This window comes from Bicyclus anynana, chromosome 26 (genome assembly GCF_947172395.1).
Source record: "Bicyclus anynana chromosome 26, ilBicAnyn1.1, whole genome shotgun sequence".
NCBI lineage: Eukaryota > Metazoa > Arthropoda > Insecta > Lepidoptera > Nymphalidae > Bicyclus > Bicyclus anynana.
Genome location: NC_069108.1, coordinates 2914116 through 2937732, shown reverse-complemented (window position 1 = coordinate 2937732; position 23617 = coordinate 2914116). Strand labels below are relative to the sequence as shown.

The following is a 23617-nucleotide window of genomic DNA, read 5'->3' as shown; positions in this document are numbered from 1 at the left end:
ATTATGGTCGGTCCTTTAGAATGTCCACAACACACCAAAGCTCACCAAAGGCACACTTTTTGTGTATTTCTAAATTCATGGTGTGTACTTTATACTGTCATTTTCATCTCATGAATGAAATACTATCAGTCTCTGTTATTGTTACTCTTCCAGCTTTATTTATTTTTAACCAACTTCAAAAAAAGGAGGAGGTTTCTCAATTCGACTGTAGGTATATATTTTTTGGTGCTCTCTTTCCTGTGCACCTGCCATAAATTGTTTATGGAGTTGAAGCGTTGTATTCAACTCTCTGGCACACTTATCTTTTGGGAGTGAATCAACTAATATGTCTTGGGACTTTGGCAGTACATGCATTTTGGTAACTCAAAGGTATTTGTAGAGTTCCGATGGCTTCTTCAATCTCAGCCTAAAACTGTTGAGCCCTGAATAAAGTCATAATGACATAACCTGACTTTGAAAACAATGCTTGTAAATTAAACCTACTTGAAATAAGATGTTCAGTGTTTCATTAATGATGACTATGGTGTGTTAAGTGTATAATACTTGTAGAGAGGAGCTCTACAAGTTACTACTGGCGTACTGCCCATTGTTGTGAAGGTCACAGCCCACTAGAGCAATTCTAATAACATCCAATGAGTCAAGTCTTGCTCTAAATGGTAGACACGTTTGAATGTTATAAACCAGCGAAAAGATTCTGATGAAAAAATCTACATAAATCTTTCTGAAAGCAAATGGCGGCAAAACGGCGGCGGTAAAACTTAATTAAGTTTTACTTACTTATTCAGTTTTCTGGTTGACGTTTGTTGTTCCTATGATGAGATTCACACTCACAGATCACTATTACGATTCTTCATCTTCTTCTTCTTCTTCTTTAATTTAATGCCTTTGGTTATGCCAAGCACAATTTACTTTGCCAATGTCGCGTACGCGTTTATTTATTTCACAGATCACTATAGACAAGTTTATTTGGCTTTGAAGTTTGGACTTTGGAGAGAACACCACAGAACACTAATACCACTAATACTCTTATCGGAGGAGAACACAGTGGAGCAATGTTGCCAGTCGAGTCTTGTGAGTTGTGAGAAGTTACCAGAAATATTTTAAAAAGTAACCTTTTTGTGTAAAAAATAACATAATATATTTTTTACTGGAAAGATAATAGAAGTTGATAGAATAGGATATTACTTGTATTGGCTTACAGAAACATCGATGACTTTTTGAGCACTTGCCCGCATTTCTTGATTTATTCATTTTGTTAAAGTGCGACTTAAAAGTTAAATTTTCCTAATCCGAAAACGATTAATTTTACAGAAAAACTCCATTTTTTACAATGTACAACATTTTTTACAAAATACAAGATACAATTTTATGAGGTACAATTTTTATAATGATCTCTATTGACCTCCGATCAATAGTTCGTGAAATATTTTTTTCAAATCTTCATAATAACACCGTATTATAAGGTGTATATACAAAGGGAAAAATCTCTAAAATTACTGGGCTATTAACTAATAATTTCGCTGTGTGGCAACACCACATTTACTGTCATTAAAACAAAGATCTGTCAATATAGAGCTTATTCTTCGGCCGTTTATACGGGGTCGGCTTTCCCAATCATGTAGCGCGATTTTGTACGCTCCTTTGCGTCATCGTCTGTCATGCCCGTATCTTTCAGGTCCTTACGGACCTTCGTTAACCACGTTGTTGGTGGTCTTCCCTTCCCCCGCTTGTTAGTATCCATGGAAAGGCACTTTTGACGTGACAACGTCTTATAAATTGGTTTGCCGGGTGACACTTCAAGAAACTGCGTTACGCTCCGCTCACGTTATGCGCTCACAATGAGAGCGAGTGAGAGGTACGCGTCCCTTCCACTCGGGCATGGTTAGCCCGCTTAAGAGCGAGAGAGACAGACATAAAAAGTGAAAGGCACGCGTCCCTTCCACTCGAGCACAGTTAGCCCGCCTAAGAGCGAGAGAGACAGAGCGAGAGAGAGAGTGTGAGAGAGATAGGCATACACACCGGTTCATGTCTTGCGCTTCTATTTTGTATGTATATCTATACTAATATTATAAAGAGGTAAAGTTTGTAAGTTTGTAAGTTTGTCACATTTTTTAAATGGGGTAATCTTCGGAACTACTGGTCCGATTTTAAAAATTCTTTCACCAGTAGAATGCTACATTATCGGGGAGTGCTATAGGCTATATTTTATATTGGTATCATATATATTAGCCGAGTTATCACAGTTTTTGTCATACAGGTCGGACTGAAAATCCTCTTAAACAGACTTATTCGCATGCGCTGCCTTAACTATTGTGTAAAATTGAAATTAATGTATGGAGACTTTATGTATCTTTAAAAGTTCTACAAAAAAGTCCGCGACACCATATATCTATCTTCTATATATTAGCAGATATAGTACCTTTTGTGTTTTTAAAAATTATTAATTTTATATAGTTAGGTTTACGTCATTATTTATATAACTAAACTTTAATCCTTATTAAAATAAATTATTTAATAATCACAAGGATATTATGGAGATAAGATTTGCCCTTTACAGTATGTTAATTACTTAAATAGTTTCGGAGATAATACAAAATTTCTAAAAGACGCAGAAATTCCGCTATATGACGCCCGGCGCTTTCATTTACGTATTTCCCGTTCCCGTGTGAATATGGGGATCAAACATAGTCTATGACACTCGCAAATAACGTAGCTTTCTATTGGTAAAACAATTTTCCAAATCGGTCCAGTAAATCCAGAGATTACCTCCTACAACCTCACGAACTTTACCTCTTTATATTATTAGCATAGAAGTCTCTATTTCTCTTGGTCATACCACCACTCTCGAAGGACTGGACCGATTTTGCTATGGGTAGGAGTAAGATAGAGAAGTTACAGGGTAGGGTAGGGTACGGGTAGGGAAGCGTAGGGGTAGTGTAGGGGTAGGGTAGGTTTAGGGCCGGGTTTAGGGTAGTGGTAGGGTAGGGGTAGAGGTAGGGTAGTGGTAGGGTAGAGGTACGGGTAGGATAGGGAAGTGGTAGGGTAGGGGTAGGATAGGCGTGAGATAGGGGTACGGGTGGGATAGGGGTAGGAAAAGGATAGGGTATGGGGAGGGTAGGGGTAGGATGGGGGTAAGGGTAGGATGGGGGTAGGGTGTAGGTAAGGTAGGGGTAGGGTAGGAGTAGGTTTGGACTAGGGTAGGGGTAGGCTGAGGGTAGGGGTAGAGTAGGGTAGGGGTAGGGTAGATGTAGGGGTTGGGTAGGGTTGGGGTAGTGGTAGGGTAGAGGTAGGGTAGGGTAGGGGTAGTAGAAAAGTTGACACCGAAATTTACGCGGACGAAGTCGCGGGCGTCCGCTAGTTTGTATATAAATACGTATGTATGTGTAAAGGTAAAAATAAAATTTTGTTAATATGAAATTCAGGGCGAGATTCTTTGTATAAATTAATGTTTTAAATATAATTCTTTGTATAAATAAATGTTTTAAAGTGTTACTATTATTTCATCCTTCTTCCTACTATACGAATGAATATTCACATTAAAATTATTTTACCACTCAAAGTCGTTGTCACGTAAAACTTTCGCCCGTATACCGACTTTACGGGCAACCAATTTTTTTAACACCATTAATTGTTATTAGGTTTTTATTATTGTATTTTCTTTTTTGGAGTTTACCCCTTAAGAATCGATTTTTTATATATAAGGCGCCCGGTATGAGAAAAATCCGAGGGGTAAAACCAACTGAACTAACGAAAAAGTGTCACGTTTTTGGTGCGCACCTTTAGTGCGCAACTTTCTAATTTATTTTAATGATTATATCATTGTAAGAGTAAAATATATAATGTGAAGTATATTATAAAGTCTATTAGTTATTTTACAATTCTATAAATTTAGTCTTCTTTAACATAAGCATTACTAAAGCCCTACTCGATGTGCACTGTTTACCAACAAAAAAAAGTGTGCATGTTAAAAAGAAACAAAAAGTTACCCCGAAGCACGTCTCAATACTCGCGCCTTAAAAGTGAAAGGTGCGCAACCGAGGTGCAGCAGGCCGCGGCGTGCGCGCCCGCCTACAGCGTGCACATGGGTGCGCACGTATGTGCACGCTGTTGGCGGCAGCGCACGGTGAAAGGTGCGCAGAATAGGTTGCGCACAAAAAACGTAACGCATGTCATTTCATAACTTATTGGAGTTCACTCCTTAAGAATAGATTTTTCATATATAGCCTCCGTTATGAAAAAAATATGGGCAGTAAAATTCGATGAACGCATAGCGTTACCTTTTTTGTGCGCAACCTATTCTGCGCACCTTTCACCGTGCGCTGCCGCCAACAGCGTTCACATGCCTAGCGCGTCCGCACCCACGTGCACGCTGTTGGTGAGCGCGCACGCAGCGCTGCACCTCGCTTGCGCACCTTTCACTTTTCAGGCGTTGCTATTGAAAAGAGTAAACTCCATCTGTGCGTCGGAGCTGACACACACTTTTTTTACGACAGGGTCATCTGGTCTTCGCATCACATGACCGTACCATCTCAGCCTGGACTCTTTTGCTTTTTCAGCTTTTTCTGCGACCTTGAAGCTCCCTCTTATGTGTTCATTGCGCACCTTGTCCTTGAGTGTCACTCCTCCCGACCATCGCAACATACGCAACGTTGTGTGAAGTTTCTGCTCATGGGTTTTTTTAACGCCCATACTTCGCTGCCGTATAGGAGTGCTGGTCTGACGGCTGTCTTGTAAACTTTGCTCTTTGTTCTTATGGGAATCTTTTTATCACACAATACTCCAGTGAGCGTACGCCATTTAGTCCAGCTTGTTGATATTCTGTGAGATATATCCGCTTCAATTGATCCGTCTTCCGAAAGTATAGATCCTAGATATTAAAACGTTTTCACTCTAGGCAGGCTCGTATTGTCTATCTTTATGTCTGCGTTGATGTCATTATTGTTTAAGTTGCAAGACATATACACTGTTTTAGTTCTACTGATGCGTAAACCATTAGTTTCTAGTGACAATCTCCATTGCTCTATACATTCTTGGATCTCTTGGAAGTTATTTGAAATGAGGACGATCATCATCATATAGAAGGTTTCAAGGAGTTGGCCGTTGTATTTTTGCTGTCAGATAGTTTTAAATGACTACATTAAATAGCAGAGGACTGAGAGCACTGCCCTGATGGACACCAACAGTGATATCAAAGGATTTAGACAATCCCGCTGGACTTCTCACGCACGTTTTGACATTGTTGTACATGTCTTTAACAAGTCTTACGTAATGTTCAGGGACACCATGAGCTCTCAAAGCCTGCCATATTATCGCCCTGGGTACGCAATCAAATGCCTTTTCTAGATCGATAAACACTAGCCATAGATTTTGCTTATTCTCGCGAGCTTTTTCCACAACTAATCTGACAGCATGAAAGATCAAAAATAAACTTCTTTCAATAAAAACCAACAGACATCAGTCTTGAAAAATATTAAGCTTATTTTCGGAGTCGGCTAGTCTTCTTAATAATTATATAAATGCGAAAGGTAATCTCGAAAACTGCTTGACGTACAAGATGAAATTTAGCATGGAAATAGTATAAAGTTAGTAGGTATCCGCTAAGAACGGATTTTGAGATAGGGCCGGATTAAAGAGGTCTAGAGGCTCTCGCAAGTTTGTATGATAGTCCTTAATTTTTTATACTACAAACTTGAAATGTGCCTGGAAGTTAGTAACAGTTAGTATTTGTTTGTTATGAATGGATTTTGCGATAAGACGGGATTTATGGAGGTCTAAAGGCTTTCACAAGTTTATATCAAAGTCCTTCATTTTTCATGCTACAAAATTTAAATATAATAGGGAGGTGTTTTATTGTTTGTAGATGATCGTTACAAACAAAAAAAAATTAATAAAAAAATTCAACCGACTTCCAACTCAAACATTAACTTAAACTAAAAAGCAAATAATAACATCTTGACAATGTACCTTCTGATCAGTTTCTGATCTTCTGAAGGCGGAAAGTTCTCATCAATACTGATGACGCCAACGTATGCTTCGAAAGTGGACTGTATTTGGGATTTATAATGTGATATGGCAGGACTCGGACAGGAACCAGACGGGAATAATAAGGCACATACCTTTGATATCCACTCGCGTTTCCCGCCGACTTCGAGAAGATGACCGGCCAACCACGGGTTTATGAGACGTCACCATATATATGATTGCTCGAGGAATACAGCAATTAAGAAACCCCGAGACAAATGGAAAGTACAGTTTAGGCACACATTTACACTTAATAATGTTCACACTGAACGGATGGCTTATATCATCACCATCCCGAGATGCACTTCGCGATCACACGTGGCATACTCGATAGTACTTAACGGCTTATATCATCACCGCGGTAGGTTTCGTACTGACTGCGCGGGCATAGTGTCCACGCAGTGTTGCTAGCCAAAATATGGTGTGGCCAGTATATATTGTGCCTTATTTTAAGGTAAGGTTAGGGACTTCAGGTTTAATGGTTTAGGAACAGGTAAGGTATAATATGAGGATTTAAACGCTGGCGTAACCATACGCCCCCCCTTAATGGGTACCCATTAAAAAACCTCCAAACTAAACCGTAGAGTGCTCGATACGTAATGTATATTAAGCGTCCCTATAATACAGTGTTAATTTATTTTAAGTTTTCTTATATTATGTTACGTTATGTTATATTATGTTATGTTATGTTATGTTATGTTACGTTATGTTATGTTATGTTATATTATGTTATTAACTACCTACTCCTAGCCACTCCTCCAGCTCAATAAACTAATTATGATTTCATTGAGTCGGTAGAGGGCACGAACGGATCACCGGACGAGTATAAGTACGCCCAGACGTTTTCACGTTCGCCACACGAGTGACGCCGTCCTTCAAAGAGAACACTTTCCCTACTATCTGTCTGTCAGTCAAACTAACGCGTGTATCGACTACAGGTGCAGGGAGTGAATTTAATGGAGCGGTATATAAAAAGTTACGACTTGGCGTAAGTGCCAAAGGCTCGGACAATCCTGAGCTCAGCACGATCAGCAGGCGCGAACTAAACAGACATTCTACTTGCGTCAAGACGGTGCAGAGCTCCTCATAAGAAAGGATTTGTTGTCCTATAACTTTAAAGAGGATGGATTTTGTTACTTTGATCATGTTCTCCAACGAACCACCAAAGTGTGGGGAGTTAGAACAAATAAACATCCATGATATTCTATTCTCTGCGCTTTCTTGCTCTAACTTCGGGTAATATTTTTCATTGAGAAATCTGTAGAAATCCCGAAGGTAGGAAGCAGCGCCGCGCTTAGTTATTAGGAAACTATGCGAGCTAAATGAGATAGAAACCTCAATATGAATAGATCTCGTAGTGAGACACGTGTACAGCAAAAGATAAATTTCTTTGCCGTGTACGCCCCGTTGACGTATAGGGACGTATGTAACAGGACCTGCACAATTACAGCCTGTGAAGTTGGAGGACTTCAACCGTGGACGCGCACGTACATCCGACCACCAACCATCAACGCGAATCAGGCCATTCTCAATGAATGGTCTTAAGTGATTAAGCGCTGGTGAAAAGTTTTTATTATTAACGTATTTATCAGCGTAATGCTGGATTAGCAGCGCACGAAGCATTTTATTTTCTGCTAAATTTAAATCACCAGCAGTTACTATCGGAGTACTACGACGAAACAATAATTTTAAAAACCTACAGACGTATGCATTTATACGTAGAAGTTTACTCCACGAAGGAGTGTGAAGAGCAAGCTCGTGCAAAGCATCGTGCTTAATAGTTATACACAGAGCAAGCGCTATAACCTTTTTATCGAGTAAGTCATTGAACGACTGCCTCTCTAAGGTCTTTAACGGCCACTGAGATGGATGCAGAGAGGGCCACGGGGGACCGCGGTCTCTCAGAGGGTGAGAGATGAGCTTCTCCGGAGTCACACCTCTGGACAAAATGTCAACTGAGTTCTCAGTGCCGGCGTAATGAAAGTTGTCAGGCGAGATGTTCTCGGTAATCTGAACAACACGATTAAATGCATATGTAGCCTTGATTGGGATGCGTTCGGCGTAATTTTCACGTATTGTGCGAATTAACTTCGACAAAACACCTCTTAAAAGCTCGAGACGAGCGATCGAGTACGGTTTTGTCAATGTAAAATTATTATTCGCACAGACAAGGCTTACAGTGTTACCAGCAGGCGAACCCACGTGTAAATAAACTACGACACCGAAGGCTGTAAGATTAGAATCTGATAGGCCTAAGAATATGACCTCACAGTTTTCATCTACGCCCGCATGACTCGGAACGCGAAGTTCATTCAGAGCTGGTAACTCAGCGCAAAACTGGCTCCACATCTTAATGATGTATATCGGAGTTACAGTATCCCAATCTAGGTTTAATTGCCACATTAATTTAATTATCATTTTAGTATATACGACTGTGGGAGCAATGAAGCTCATTATGTCCCACTGACGCACACTAGTCGATAAGATGGAGCGCATAGTGCATGTCGCATCTTTCGGTACACTTATTTTATAATAAAAGTCACCATCCTGTGTGAAACAACGCGAACCAACTATCTTATGATGCACGATTTTTGTCACAGGAGGGTGATCTAAGACCCTGCTGGGTATAAGGATTGAAGGCAATTCTTCATATTCCCGAAAACGCCACCCTAAGGCATGGGCGTTTATTGAAGGCAGCGTGGGCGCATTGCCCATGAACACTATTGGCGCCGACGGGTCGCGACGTAATGCATGGACACCCTCGGGGACCAGTAGATGCGGAGACGCATAGACACCTAATGAGGCGTCCATTTGGTCAGGGATACCGAAACTTTCAACAGAAAACGGGATACCTGCCAGGTGTGGTAGACCAGACGTATGTACCACAACCGTGCGTAATTTATCTGTCACTTCATTATTAACAAGCGACGAGATAACACGAATATTATTTTTAATGTTTCCGACAACCTGAGAACAATGTTTTAATTGTAATCTATCAAGCGGCGTAGCGCCGATATTATAACCTACGCTCGAAATGCTAAGTGCTACGTCGTTTCGCTCGCCCGCTACGATTGGGGGCGGAGCTTGCCGCGAGATCGTAGCAGCGCGCAGCGTGTGCGCGCGTGACGTCACCGCAGTCGAGCTCGAGAGCTCACGAGTGCTGTCCCCAGTTCGATTCCCCGTTGTTACAAAATGTTGTTTTTTATTATGTTTTAGACCACAAAAGCAATGGGGAGGAGATTGGCACTGACTGACCTTATGCTTAATAGAAAAGCAGTTCACGCAAGCATTCTTTCTTTTAACGCACTTAAGTCGTTTTTGAGGGGTTATTAATTTATTAAATGCATCACATTCATTAATATGTGTATGTGTAATATTTTTACATAAACATTTATTTACAGGCTTATCAACTGTGTTTACATAAGCTTGATATTTCTGCACACTATCAGGAGAAGAAGTGTAGGTATCTGAACATTTTGTATTTCTTATTTTAATTTTATTATATAAAGTTTCGAAAGTATATAAACACTTATTATCCTGAAGTGCATTTGAGTCTAAACTCAGTATACAGGTGTTATATTCATCAACTAATGATTTAAATTTATCTCGCAATGAGTCTATTTGAAACGATTGGTCTAGAAAGTGTTCCCTTTTCTCGACGTTCGTGAAAACCTCAGGGTCCCGCGACAAATCATAAATATTTTGCACGAAATTAAATAAGGCCTCACGCTTAGCAAGCAAGAGAGATAATTTGATATGCATCGTGATAATTACATGCGTATCACAAGTACCAAAAAACAACTAAAATCATTATGTTATAACTCGAGTTAAAAGTAAAACTCGAACAAATATTTACGTAGGTATTTATGTCGTATGTTATAGTATTCTGTCGTATAATATCGCATAGAATATTATAACCGACCGCAAATAATTAATAATTATGTTTTATTTTTCAAACGCGGGTAGTTGCAAATTTTACTTCGCGTATTGTAAATGCACGCGCAGCTGGCTGCTTCGTTGATAATTAGGTCAAGTAAAACCCAAACGATTACAATAGGTATACACGTCGCGTACTTAATGGCGCGCGGTATACTTAGTGAAGGTGGCTACAGTATTTTGTCGTATAATATCGCATAAAATACTCAACCGATCGTAATCTAATATTATGATTCGAACTAACAAGTGAAACCCGAATAGGTCGAAATAGATTGCGCGTCGCGTATCGTCGATGGTTGTATAAACGGCTACAGTATTCTGCCTTGTATATCGTATAGAATGCTGTTCCGTTTTACTTCCACTTATAGATAAAAGCGACGTTTGCGGCGATTTGTTTTAAATTATGTTAGTTTTATATAAATACACAATATTTATTAAAAATATATACAAATAAGCGTAGGTATCTATTCTGCTAGCCGGGGAGATCAGATAACTCAGTTATATGTGATTCTATGCCGATCTAAACAAGAAAATGATGACAAATAACTTATTTGTTTTTATATAAATAAATACAGATTATGTATTGAAAATATGTATAAATAAGCGTAGGTATCCTATTCTAGCCAACCGGGGAGTTCAGATAACCAAGTTATATGTGAATCTATACCAGTATAGGACAAGAAAAGAATGACGCAATAACTTATTTGTTTTATTAAATTTATATTATGTGTTGTTACGAACAATTAACGTTAATTCCACGTATTAGAGCCTTTAATCTCGTATTCTAATAAGGGATTAGTTGTTAATATAGTTAATAACTTATGCGTGTGAGTGTGACCAAACCGGTAGGTCATACATAACCTATAATTTTTATTTTACGGTAAGGAACCAATAAATATCCGACTTGTATGGAACATTTATGTGGTGAATCCTATTCGAAAGGAACCACTTATGTGGTATATCCGGTTCGTAAGGACCACTTATGATGACGCCAACGTATGCTTCGAAAGTGGACTGTATTTGGGATTTATAATGTGATATGGCAGGACTCGGACAGGAACCAGACGGGAATAATAAGGCACATACCTTTGATATCCACTCGCGTTTCCCGCCGACTTCGAGAAGATGACCGGCCAACCACGGGTTTATGAGACGTCACCATATATATGATTGCTCGAGGAATACAGCAATTAAGAAACCCCGAGACAAATGGAAAGTACAGTTTAGGCACACATTTACACTTAATAATGTTCACACTGAACGGATGGCTTATATCATCACCATCCCGAGATGCACTTCGCGATCACACGTGGCATACTCGATAGTACTTAACGGCTTATATCATCACCGCGGTAGGTTTCGTACTGACTGCGCGGGCATAGTGTCCACGCAGTGTTGCTAGCCAAAATATGGTGTGGCCAGTATATATTGTGCCTTATTTTAAGGTAAGGTTAGGGACTTCAGGTTTAATGGTTTAGGAACAGGTAAGGTATAATATGAGGATTTAAACGCTGGCGTAACCAAATACAAATAAATCAAGCCCAAACAAAAGGTAACTGCTGTAAATCGTTGACGAGTTCCATCGTCTGTGTTTCGGCTCCATCATCAGATCAACTACAGACCTTCATAAAATTGTAGTGGTTTAAAATACCTTATGAAAACACTAACAAACGCACTAGCCGTCTCTACAATTTTCGGACTCCCCTCAACTTCTCCAGGATGCCATCATCGGATCCTGACATGAAAAAAATGGGACCACCCTGAAATCCTTCAAAACAAAAAAGAATTTTCAAAATCGGTCCATAAATGACGGAATTATCGCTGAACATACATAATAAAAAAAACGTACATACAGCCGAACGTAGAACCTCCTCCTATTTGGAAGTCTGTTAATTATGCGACAAGGCCTGATTAAGTAGGTCTAAAGGCTCTCGCAAGTTTAGTACGATATTTTTGTGCTGTAAACGTGAAATTTGGCAGGGAGATGGTTAACATTTAGTGAACGTTTGCTGTAAATAGATTTTTCACTACTCTTGCTCAAAAACACTGTCATATTACCACTACACAGCGGGGCTAAACAAGCATTTTAGCCTCTAGGGGCTAAAGTAATTTTGTTTATTTAATTCTTGTCTGTTACGAGTACTAGCCTTCTATAAAACGGAGGAGGTTTTATTCGAAAATAGAATCATTATAGGTAAGGCCCTGATTGTTTTGAAAAGTAAATAAAAAACTTTAAATTGGAATTAAATGCAGCGTTCTTGTCTGTGGAATGCGTTTATTTTTTTATTTAATTTTTATTGAGTTGCGAATAGAGCGAGATTTGAAGACATGGGACAGCCTTTACGGTGTAATACCTTTGCCTTTTTCTAATGTAAAAAAAATAAAATTAAAAAGCGAGAATTTAAAAAACAATTGGCGTGAATAATACACTTGATTTTTTCCGAAATTCATTGTAAATTTGTGACCGTAACTTACATATTTTTCAATAATAATTGTTATTGTTGTCTTCATCTAGTGAGAATGGTGATCCTAATTTGGAGATGGATGAAATTTTCAATCTGTTACAAAGTCGAGACGCATTTACTTAAATACTTACCTACGAAAAATTTAATAAGTGGAGAAAACAACAAAGAATGGATTCACTTACGAAAGGAGTTTTTTAAACTATTATCTCCCACGTTTACCTCACAAACTCATTATTAATCTTCACAGTAGTCGGAAATTATGTTAAAATGGTTAAAATTATGGTAAAATCATCTCCCTTAATATCCAAAATTGTAGACTTTGTACATTTAATTTTCAATTAAAATAAATCATTGAATATTGTACGAATCTATTTTATTTTCTCGCAATCGTAGTGAAAAGCAGAGTGTAACACGCGGGGCTAACCCCATTATACACTCGGTTTCTATTTAGGCGGCCCTCGCCTTACGTCTCGGGCCCTGAAAATACCTCGTATATAATGGGCCTTTTTAGCCCCTTGTATAACAATCTACTATTGCGATAGGGATTAGGGAGATCTAAAGGCTCTCGGAAGTTTGAATGAAAGCCCTTAATTTTTTATGCTACAAACTTGAAGCAAGGAAAGTAGATAACAGTTAGTTGACGTTTGCTATGAATGGATTTTGCGATGGAGTTGAATTAAGAAGGTAAGTTTGTTTGAAAGTTCTATTTTTTTTCCTACAAACTTGAAAAATGGCAGAAAGGTGGAGAGCCCTTAGACCTGCTTAACCCGGCCCTCTCACTAAATTAGTTATTGACGGACGTGTACTAATTATAAACTACAACATTCGAAAATTTCGAGTTTGAACAAAAAAAAGGGAGTTACAAACAAACTTGCGAGAACCTTTAGACTTCATAATCCAGATTTATTTTGTTTCGGACGTATACCAACTATAAAGTTTGTAGCATGGAAAATGAAGGACTTTCGTACAAACTTCAATCCAATCCTATCGCAAAATCCATTCATAATAAAAGTCAACTAACTTTTAACTACCTTCCGGTCCGGTGTTATCGTCGCGTTGCAACGACTTGCAGTACGGACGGCTTCAGTGTGCTCGAGCCGTCCACATCTCTTGTTGTGTAAATCTTTATGGGTTACTTGGTATAGGCGGGGAGAGTGTCTCGAGTGGAAAAGGGGAGTGTTTGTTAACAGTCAAAGGCGCCTTTAACCCTACACACAACGTTCACAAGTGCGTGACTATACTCAAGGTTCTAGGTTCTTATTTTGGTTACAGTTAGATTTGTTAATTAAGGTGTCCTGACAAATGATGTGAATCATAACCTTAAATCACTCAGAAGTGATTACAAAAATATAGGGCAGGTAGTCAAGCACGAGCGGGAATTGCGGGCTGGCAACCGCTTGTAGCAGGGTTGACTGATTCTTTTACAACTAGTAAACTAGTAAAAAAAAACCCACTAAACTTCTACACACCACTAATAGTGATACTATTTCATTATCACTATTTAACAAATGGAAGACGACTATCCATTTTGAGAACGCGGTTACAACTGAACTGCTGAACTAGCAGACTGGAGTGGTGGCAGGGTGCCCCCACTCTGTCAAGCGTACCAGCTACGCACCATTTGGACACGATGTTATTGGACAAGAGTCGCGTGATCGTTTCTTATTGGTTGAAGGCAAGTCGGCGTGTCCTATTGGTTGCGCCGCCACGTCCGGCGTGTTGGGAACCTTTTACAGTATTATTTATTTAAACAATAAATAATTAAAACCTAAAATACATGAAAACCTGATTCTAATATTATCAAAATAACTAGCTGACACCGCGCGGTTTCACCCGCGTGGTTCCCGTTCCCGTAGGACTACGGGAATAATATATAGCCTATAGCCTTCCTCGATAAATGGGCTATCTAACACTGAAAGAATTTTTCAAATCGAACCAGTAGTTCCTGAGATTAGCGCGTTCAATCAAACAAACCCTTCAGCTTTATAATATTAGTATAGAAAAATTTTAATAAAAAAAATTCAACCGACTTCCAACTCAAAAAATAACTTTAACTAAAAAGCAAAAAATAACATCCTACTTATGTGCTACCTTCTGATCAGTTTGAAGGCGGTGCCAAGCCAGTGATGTTTTAATTAAATACGTTTAAACTACAAAATATCTGTGGTTATTCCAGAAACAACTTTAATTAAAACACGACACTGGCTTGGCACCGCCTTCAAACTGATCAGAAGGTAGCACATAAGTAGGATGTTATTTTTTGCTTTTTAGTTAAAGTTATTTTTTGAGTTGGAAGTCGGTTGAATTTTTTTTATTAAAATTTTTATTTTTTTATTTTTAGTGTTAGCATACCCACTGCGTGTGTACAGTCACAACCTATCTAAGTGGAAAGTTCTTATGAATACAAAATTATCAAGTCCAAACACAAGGTAGCTACCGTGAGCCGTCGAGGAGTTCTCTTCACTGTGCTTCGTCTTCATCACCAGACCCTTAATACAGTCGCAATCCATCTTGGTGGAAAGTTCTCATCAATACAAATTTATCAAGTCCAAACACAAGGTGCTACTGTGAACCGTCGAGGAGTTCTCTTCACTGTCCCTCGTCTTCATCATCAGACCCTTAATACAGTCACAACCCATATAGGTGGAAAGTACTCATCAATACAAATTAATCAAGCCCAAACAAAAGGTGGCTGCTGTAAATCCTTGACGAGTTCCATCGTCTGTGTTTCGGCTCCATCATCAGACCAACTCCAAACCTTCATAAAGTTGTAGTGGTTTAAAATACCTTATGGAAACACTAACAAACGTAGTCGCCGCCTCTACAACTTTGAAAGTTCCCCTCAATTTCTCTAGGATGCCATCATCAGATCCTGACATGAAAAAAATGGGACCACCCTGGAAGTAAACCCTACAGAACAAAAAAAGAATTTTCAAAATCGGTCCACAATTGACGGAATTATCGCTGCATACAGCCGAACGTAGAACCTCCTCCTTTTTGGAAGTCGGTTAATTAACGTAGATTTGGCCGACCGATCAAATAATTCACTCGTGCCACATATATAAAATTCTCATGTCACGATGTTTGTTCCTTTACGCGTGTGGTTAGAAGGTAAGGAGGCAAAGAAAAGCGTGTATATCGATCGCCGTTTACTGATCAACTTATTTAATATTACTAAATATTATATTGGGTTAGTAATGTGCTTTTGTTGAGTGGTTAGTATCGACATGTGCACACCACATGTCGAGTTACAATTTGGTACGTTGTAAACTTATGGATAATCTACGAACTAAATATTAATGTGGATACGCTAATAATGTTTCGTCATCAACCCATATTCGGCTCACTGCTGAGCTCGAGTCTCCTCTCAGAATGAGAGGGGTTAGGCCAATAGTCCACCACGCTGGCCCAATGCGGATTGGCAGACTTCACACACGCAGAGAATGATGATAATTCTCTGGTATGCAGGTTTCCTCACGATGTTTTCCTTCACCGATTGAGACACGTGATATTTAATTTCTTAAAATGCACACAACTGAAAAGTTGGAGGTGCATGCCCGGGACCGGATTCGAACCCACACCCTCCGGAATCGGAGGCAGAGGTCATATCCACTAGGCTATCACTGCTCATAATGTTTATACAATAATATTTATATGGAAAACGCTACATTCCCATACTCCTCCGAAACGGCTTGTCCTATTCGTATGAAATTTTATATGCATATTCAGTAGGTCGAAGTATCGGTCAATATCTATTTTTCAAACCCCTAAACACTAGGGGTAGGGCCTACCCTACTCCTAGGTAGGGTAGAGTAGGGTAGGGACAGGGAGGAAATGCACATAAGTCAAAACGAAGCTTAACTGTGTCCGCTAGTGTATGTATATATGTTTGTATACCTTTAGGTAGAGATGTACCTATGAACTTTTTAAAGAAAAGAAAGAAAAAAACATTTATTTAAAAATATTTGCCATACACCACAATGCCTAAGTAAGAATTATTTGTAATGTTTCAACCACCTGAACAATTGAAAATCAAAACTGAAGTAGCTGAAGCATCAAAAACCACTCTGTCATGTTTGGCACAACCTTGAAATAACGTAACAGCTCAGCATGAGCCGCATGAAAAAAGCAAAGTACTAGGCGCTGATTATCAGCTGCTACGTCGATCCAGGTGACACCACGGATATACATAGCCACTAATTAAATCATATTACTACATTTAAATTAAAAACAAAAACAAAACAAACTTGATTTAATTAGCTACCAGGACTACGCTAAACAAATAAAAGTAAAACAATAAGCTATCCAGAACAGTGTAACACTTTCTTCAGGATACAATTTCAAAGTGATAACGTTCAACATACGAAGCATAGAAAAAAAAATTGACAATTTCTATTTAACTTTTAGGCGTTTGAATTCAAAAACTGACGTAATTTTTTTTTGTGAATGTTGGCTATGTGGTAATCCAGTTATACCCCAAAAACCAGGTTACTCTAAAACTGAGAAAATAAGAAATCAAAATGGAGGTACAGTTGTATATGTATGTGGAAAACTCCCACAGTGCCACCTTAAAAGAACCTCACCTGTGTGAATTGGACTATCGCATTCTGATACAATTAAAAACTTAGTAACAGTAGTTGGTATCTACCGCTCACCATCTGGAAAAAATACAGACCTTTTTTTTCAGTCACTGGCCAATCTACTCGACGAATTAAAACAGTACGCCAATTTAATTGTCTGTGGAGATATAAATATAAATATATATTTTAGCAGACTCAGAGGTGATTACAAAAATAAGAAAACTAATTTCGAACATGACATTATGATTCACAACATTTTTCAGGATAACTTAATTAACAAATCAAACTGTAACCAAAATAAGACCCTAGAATGGCAGAGAATGACCTTGAGTGAAGACACGTACTTGTGAACGATGTGTGTAGGGTTAAAGGATCCTTTGACTGTTAACAAACACTCCACATTTCCACTCAAGTCACTCTCCCCGCGTATCCCAAGTAACCCATAAATAATTACACAACAAGAGATGTGGACGGCTCGAACGCCACGAGCACACCGAAGCCGTCCGTACCGTAAGTTGTTGCAACGCGGCGATAACAAATATATTGAAATCGGCAAATAATGTTAAACACGACGAGGCTGTTAGATACAGAAAACTCCGGGGGTGCAGGATGAGAACGACATCGCCCACGGGCTGTTTACCTACAAAGAGCGGCCCCGCGAGGGTCATCTAAAAGTGTTTGTAAAATCGGCTGGATAGTTGAGAAGATTAGACTGTATGCTCTGCTTAATCGTCGAGCATGGATTGCTGCCTAGCATAACTTTGCCGACAAGAGGAGACTTGTTTAGACCACATAATTACCCGAACAACTGGGAAAGCAACTGGTATAGTCTGCACTTCAGACATAACAGATCATGACATAGCCATTACTGGGTTTTCACTAAAATGGGATGCTGACAGATTTTTAAATTGTATATAAATTAAGAGTATGCTAATAGTAAAGCAATTTTGTAAAAGGAACAGAGTATCTGCGATCATTACTTTCAGTGCTGGAGCTACAGGGATTTAAAGGGTCAGATTTGCGGCGCTGCCGCGGATCCCTGAAAAACGCCCCATACAAAATGGCACGAACTAGGCAACGTCGTAGGCAATGTAATGATCGTTAGATTTGTATGGGCGTTCAAACAAAATTACTAATATCTTTGTTATTTGTGCGTTTATGTTTATAGTTCACGTATTAAAAAATGTCACATTTAATGTAAGGAAGCTAAAACTGTATGAATTTTCATCTATTTACGACAAAAGATTTTTAATAGATTTTGAAATATTATAATCTCATTTATTTTGCAAATATCCAGACAATCTTTGCTTTTTATGTATAAATTAGTTAATATTGACCTTATTTACCCGAATGTATCATAAAAATCAATATAGCTATCATCCCCATTCTGATAGGTTACCACGGAAGAGTCTAAAACGAAATATTGAAGCTATAAAACTAGACTTGGGAAGTGAAGACTAAACTAAAACTAAACTCCTTCATGTCTCGACTGCTGAACATCATAAATCGCCACACAAAAATAGACACAAAATAACTAAGTCAAGGTACAACCTAAAGCCATGGATAACGCGTGGTCTTCTAAAGTGCATGAAACAAGCATCTATCTATCTTCTATCTTATACTTATAATAAAACTGTAACAGGTCAAATTCTGTACATTGAAGATATTTTGATGTAATAGGAGGGCATAATGTAATCGATGCGAAGAGCGCGCGTAGATTGAACTTGGTACAGCTAAAGTCAAATTTAAAAATGCACAGTACTGGCCGACTTCAAAACCTAAAAACGTACCCACTAAACTAAAAGGTGAAAAATAACATCATAATATGTTCTACCTGCTGATCAGTATGAAGGCGGTCCTAAGCCGGTGATGTATTAATTCAAGCCATGTGAGAATATCTTATAGCTTTAGATTTTGCAGACAGTGTTGTTTCATGTGGTCCTGTCAGAAATGGCTTAAATTAAGACAACACCGGCTAAGCACCGCCTTCATACTGATCAACAGGTAGAAAATATTATGATGTTATTTTTCACTTTTTAGTTTAGTGGGTACGTTTTTAGGTTTTGAAGTCGGTTGTATTTTTTTATTAAAATTTTTATTATTTTTCCATTTTTAGTGTAAAATTTCATCTCAAACAAATACATCAGACCCCTAATGACAGTCACAACCCATCTTGGTACAAAATTCTCAGCAATACAAATTAATCATGCCTAAGCACAAGGTAGCTACCTTAAACCGTTAAGGGGTTCCCTTAATTGACCTTGGTCTTCATCATCAGACCCCTAAATGACAGTCACAACCTATCTATGTGGAAAGTTCTCATTAACACAAATTAATCGAGCCCAAACACAAGGTAACTGCTGTAAATCGCCGAGGAGTTCCCTCGTCTGTTTTATGACTCCATCATCAGATCAATTTTAAACTTTCATGAAATTGTAGTGCTTAAAAGTACTAAATGGAAAAGTATACGAACACACTGGACACCCAAATAATTTTTGAAAGTTCTCCTCAATTTCTTCAAGATCCCATCATCAGATCTTGATGGGACTATACCGTTTCAAACAAAAAAAAAGAATTTTTGAAATCGGTCCAGGCGTCTTTGAGTAATCGGTGTACATACATAAAAAAAAATACCGACCGAATTGAGAACCTCCTCCTTTTTGAAGTCGGTTAAAAACATTAATGAGTTTTTATTAACATTAAAAAACTTTTTGCTTGAAAATAGTAGATTGTTATACAAGAGGCTAAAAAGACCTATTATATACGAGGTATTTTTAGGGCCTGAGACGTAAGTCGAGGGCCACCTAAATAGAAACCGAGTATATAATGGGTTTAGCCCCGCGTGTTACACTCTGCTTTTCACTACGATTGCGAGAAAATAAAATAGTTTAGTTCAATATTCAATGATCTATTTAATTGAAAATTAAATGTACAAAGTCTACAATTTTGGATATTATGGGAGATGCTTTTACCCGGTAACATAATTTCCGACTACTGAATAACGAGTATATGAGGTACACGTGGGAGATAATAGTTTTTATTAAAAACTCCTTTCGTAAGTGAATCCATTTGTTGTTGTTTTCTTCACTTATTAAATTTTCGTAGGTAAGTATTTAAATAAATGCGTGTGGACTTTGATGGTAACAGATTGAAAATTTCATCCATCTCCAAATTAGGATCTCCATTCTCAGTAGATGAAGACACTAATAACAATTAATGTTGAAATATATGAAAGTTACAGTCACAAATTTACAATTATTTTTTGAAAAAAATTAAGTGTGTATTATTCACGCCAATTGTTTTTTAAATTCTCGCTTTTTAATTTTATTTTTTTCACATGAGAAAAAGGCAAAGGTATTACACCGTAAAGGATGTCCCATGTCTTCAATAAAAATTAAATAAAAAAATGAACGCATTCCACAGACAAGAACGCTGCATTTATTTCCAATTTAAAGTTTTTTATTTATTTTTCAAAACAATCAGAGCCTTACCTATAATGATTCAATTTTCGAATAAAACCTCCTCCGTTTTATAGTAGGCTAGTACTCGTAACAGACAAGAATTAAAAAAACAAAAATACTTTAGCCTCTAGAGGCTAATATGCTTGTTTAGCCCCGCTGTGGAGTGGTAATATGACAGTGTTTTTGAGCAAGAGTAGTGAAAAGTATATTATAAAATTAATGACTTTTTGACCGAAAAACAATAAATCCGCCTCTCTACTTATCTTATCTTATGTTATGTTAAGTTAAGTTAAGTTTTACTTTGTACCCGTGTGGGGTTGCTAGTCCTCCATCGGGTGCGTCCCCTGGGTGGTGGATAGGGGAAAGCCTCCTAACGAGGTACCGGGGAAACCCGGCGTGAACCAAAACTAGCAGGGGGTGGGGCGCTTTTATGTGCTGCAACTGAGGTTTGCCGTCTGGATGCTCCTGGTACTGCTCTGCTTATCAGAGTGGACACATAGCGAGCGTTTAAATGGCAACATAAGGGGATGAATCTGGTTTCCTGCTGGGTTCCAGTGGCATTCGAGCCGTGAGGAAAAAAACCTCGTTAAAAATTTACAAGCGCGACGGGCTCTGCCGGTCTTCACAACCGGTGAGCATTGGCTTCGGCTACCGTCGGGCAACCCGTAATCCACACTGAGTGGAACCGGGGGCCTCACGCACGGAGCGGGGGGCCACGAGGAAGACAACCTCTATAAAAATTACCCTAATCCCAAGGTCTGTCGCCTGCCGATGGGATGAGTGGCTGATGGGAATTCAGTCCCGAAGGCGTCACAATGGGGGGTTTGGGGACAAAATAATAATAATAAAAAAAAAATGGATTACACGGCGGCAAATATAACTACCCGGGAGGGTCCCCGAAAGGGGGAATCCCTTGGTGCGCTGGAAAGCCGGCGCATCGGCCCCGACGTATACGGGGGGGCCAACCGACGTGAAGAGGATGTGTTAGGTTTGGGGGGAAATTTTGGGCAAGGAAAGGAGTGGGAGAAAAAAGAGAAGAAAGTAGTAGAAGAGAAACAGGCACAAGGAATGGTGCTGAAGAGGTGCCGTCGGGAGCCGGCTCGGATCGAGATCAGGCTCTCCAGTGATAGTACCGATGGTCGGAGCGAAACGTCCCCGTCTTAGCGAGGGCGAAGAAAATAATATGTCCACTGATGAAGAAAGACCTGGAACACCGGTGCCCGTAAGGCGCATAGGTCAAGTGCCAGACAGTGGGCGCTTTCGTAGTAGTCTGGGCAGAACCAGGGAGGCCCGCCAACAGACTAGGCTACGTGCAGAAGAAGACCTTCTTAAAGAGACTGAAGTCGCCCGCTGTCAGCGGGTTTTGCGCAAAGGAGTAGGATCCACGGACGGACAGCGGATCGACGAAAAAACCGCTGCTCGTCTGCAAAACGAGGTACTAGAGGACGTGGAAATTATCAAAAAGGTAGCCACTAAGTCCTCCAACTTGAAGGGTACCTTCGTACGCGATTTAAAAGACGCTGCGGACTCTATTAAGGCGGCCGTGGAAGTATATCGGAGGAAACGAGAAAATTGCAGGCGGACAATGTTCGCTTGCAGGCCGTGATGGCCAGTCTTCGGACTGAGCTGTCTCAATTACGCCAAGATATGAAGGGGGAGCAGAATCAGGGTTCTGTCCCCCCTCCTATGGATGTGACGGAGGAGGCACCCCCTGTAACTCAACCTCCCTCAAAGAATAACGGAAAAAATATTAAAACCAAGCGCTCTGGACCAACTCCAGACGCGCTCACTTTAGAAGAGATCTGCCGAACGGTTATGAGGAATGTTGGACGCCCGTCTAGCGACATTTGAGGACAGACTCCTCCCGGCGAGAAACCTTCGGCCGCCGCTTGCGTCGGATAATAGGCAAGTTGGGCGTAATTATGCAGCTGTGGTCTCAGGGTCTGCATCGGACGCATCCAGGCCAGCTGAAGGAAACGTGCCTCAAACGTCGGCACAACCCGGGCCCAGTACAGCACAAAGCCCAGTTGGGTCCAATCGGACAGCAACTCGACCCGAAAAGCCGTGCCAGTAAACTCCGCCCCCCTGGATCATCAGCGGTGCTCTTGACGCTAAAGCCGGGAGTTGAGGAAAGCGGTACAACTTATGCGAAGGTAATCACCGTTGCAAAGGAGAAAATCAATGCGGCGGATATCGGAGCTCACGGAGTCAGACTTCGAAAGGCTGCAACAGGAGGCCGCCTATTTGAATTCCCTGGGGCCTCCAGTGCTGATAAAACGGACTTGCTAGCTAACAAGCTTAGGGAGGTCTTAGGTGATGAGTTTGTCACAGTCTCCAGACCTATAAAATCTGTAGATCTGCGAGTTACTGGCTTGGATGACTCCGTAACTAGTGCTGAGGTGATTGCCGCAGTTGCGTCAGTGGGAGGATGTACAGCTGATCAAGTACGGGCTGGCGTTCTGGTAAGCGGTTACGATGGACTGGGTGCAGTTTTAGTGCACTGTCCCGTAGCTGCCGCTAAAAAGATTGTAGCAGGAGGAAGGCTTCTTGTGGGCTGGGTGTCCGCTCAAGTCAAACTGTTGGATCCCTAAAAATACCTCGTATATAATGGGTATTTTTAGCCCCTTGAATAACAATCTAGTATTTTAAATCGGACCAATAGTACCTGAGATTAGCGCGTTCAATCAAACAAACTCATCAGCTTTATAATATTAGTATAGATATGTCGTAGAAAACGTAGTCATTAATAAAAATGTGGACAGAACCGCTGACCCGACCTTGGTCATCGGCTCTGCCAGTTACAATAGGTACGCTAATACTTAAACTCACTAATCGCTTATACAATAGACTACTCTTAATTTTACTATTTGTGGTAGAGGAAGCACATCGAGCAAGTCCCAGGACTTGTGACAAGGGTGTGGTTTAAAGACGTCTTTTAAAATGCATAAACACTCACCAACCATTCCCGACATGCTCTCCATTCCCACAGTAAACAAGATCAATAATTACTTCATTACAAAACATTATCGAACAAAATCACTAACGCGACAAGCACCATGACGCTTTCAAGCTGCTCAACAAAGAATTGAACCAATTAATAACCCAAGTCACTAAACACCTTCTTTTCTTAATAACACTACTTAACACTTAACTA

At 39.7% G+C, this 23617-nt stretch overlaps 1 protein-coding gene across 3 annotated transcripts in view; it reads right to left on the bottom strand.

The window, feature by feature from the left end:
• LOC112047119 (zinc finger protein 808) overlaps nucleotides 1-23617 on the bottom strand; it is a 78128-nt gene that overhangs the window by 29887 nt on the left and 24624 nt on the right. For 2 of the 3 annotated variants that reach the window (XM_024084042.2, XM_052889623.1), the window contains exon 1: nucleotides 778-928. The exons of the other annotated variant lie outside the window; for it this stretch is intronic. The gene's annotated coding sequence lies outside the window, so the exon portion shown is untranslated. Of the gene's footprint in view, nucleotides 1-777; nucleotides 929-23617 lie in introns of those variants that run through there. 3 annotated transcript variants of the gene reach the window in all.